The sequence below is a fragment of the Carassius carassius genome, chromosome 34, assembly GCF_963082965.1.
Source record: "Carassius carassius chromosome 34, fCarCar2.1, whole genome shotgun sequence".
Lineage (NCBI taxonomy): Eukaryota > Metazoa > Chordata > Actinopteri > Cypriniformes > Cyprinidae > Carassius > Carassius carassius.
This window is the reverse complement of record NC_081788.1, coordinates 8,965,321-8,967,465: the sequence shown is the minus strand read 5'-3', so window position 1 is coordinate 8,967,465 and position 2,145 is coordinate 8,965,321.

Sequence of the window (2,145 nt, the reverse complement as noted above, 5' to 3'; positions counted from 1 at the left end):
GCGTATACTACTAGATAAACATAAAGCAGATATACAGTATGGCTCTACATTTTTAGATCATGTTTTTCTAATTTAATAACTTTTATCACAAATTACATGACTAGTACAACAATTTGAGTGTACCCATATTGAAAATTAATAAGTTTTTCCATAATGCCTTAGTATTTATTACCACTTTTGTTTTAATGACAGCAGCGTTTGAGCTTAGTGAAATCCACACGATTCGAGAATGCAAGCAAAAACATCTGGCATGTGGTAGTAAGCCCAGAATCTTAATTATATACTCTATAATCCATTTTATCCCATAAAAATGTATTGTTTGAAAATTTCGAAATCCTGACACTTTTCTGTTTATTGTCAAATGTAGGGTTTTTTTTAGAGCAATGTCCCAGATAGCACACATACGTCTGCGAGATGTCTGTTCACTGCATCTGGAAAGCATCTTCTGTGTACAAACATCTGAGACACGTCTCTATGAGGTCATGTCAGTTTTACGGTTCGGTGCCTTCCTCAAGGGCACCTCTCCACCTTCAATACCACGACTGAGGTGCCCTTGAACAAGGCACCAAACCCCCAACTGCCACCTGGGCGCCGCAGCATAAATGGCTGCCCACTGATCCGGGTGTGTGTTCACGGTGTGTGTTCACTGCTGTGTGTGTGTGCACTTTGGATGGGTTAAAAGCAGAGCACAAATTCCGAGTATGGGTCACCATATTTGGCTGTATGTCACGTCCCTTTCACTTTTTTTTGTCACTTTATTTCACTTTTACATATTTTACCATTTTAAACCATAGACATCTTAATTTTATATATATATATATTTGGGCTGGTCAAGATAGGCAGCAAAGGACAAAATAACAAAGAAATACACATTCCCACACAATGAATGAATATAAAACACATTTTTTAAAACAATACAAATCCTAGTCAGTTATTAAAACATGTACACTGTTCTATATAAACAGATATTAAAATATTTTTAAACATAGTGAGAGATTGTGCAGATTTCATATGTAATGTACCTTGAAGCTCATTCGATACATACGGAGCATAACTAGAAAAAGCTATATGACCTATCTCTGTATGAAAAATTGCCATCTTAAGTAAGAGTTTATCTGTTGATCTGGTATTATAAATATTTGTGCAATAAGTCAGCAAACTAGATAAAATTGGCCCCAAAATTTATCCTTGAGGCACGCGTGTCTTTACTATTAAAGGAGCAGAAACATAATTATCTATGGACACACACTGAGTCCTTCCAGTCAAATAATCTGAGAACCTCTTCAACACTATATAACTAAAACCTACACATTTAAGCCTTTGCAATTTAAAGACATTTTATAAACGTCTATTTGACATAAAGTATGATAGGAAATGTCCTATAGACATATTGCAGATTATCTTAAAAAAATGTCTTGCAGATGTTTTTAACGAGAAAGTTCACGGTTTGATTGATTCATTTATTAATCGATTCGTTCACGAGGTTATAAACTCAAGTAATCAACTGGGATTGTGAAGTTATCCTACAATTCACACCATCATTAACAGAGAAAACCAGTGTAAACATATATATATATATATATATATATATATATATATATATATATATATATATATATATATATATATATATATGCACATTAGCGTCGTGACTTGTGGTGATGTAATAGAATCACTGAATCGTTTTTTAACCAGTTCACTGAACTGAAAGAACCGATTCCCAGAAATTATTATTAAACATTTATTTAATTCAATATTAATTATGCCAAAAAATTTTTTTTAATGATTAAAATGATGTGGTTGACACAAATTAAAAATCATGGTCTTAGAAAGTCTAAACAGAGCTTATAGATATAAATTAATTGAGTAATCTCATAAATTGACTGTTGGTTATTCCTGTAGTCTTTCTTTAATGTTGTGTCCCACTTATTTTAACATTGTGCTCCTGTATTCTGATTTGGAATTACATGAGAATTCTCTTCCAGTTGTCCAGTAATGTCAGAAATCAATAAAAGACATGTCAGAGAGCCGACCACAGGACAGCCTGTTACCTTCTACACAGATCATGGTGTGTCAACAACACTGTCTGTCATTCATCAACTCAGTGTTTCAGTGGGGCCTCCCCATGCCTGCTGATCAATAACC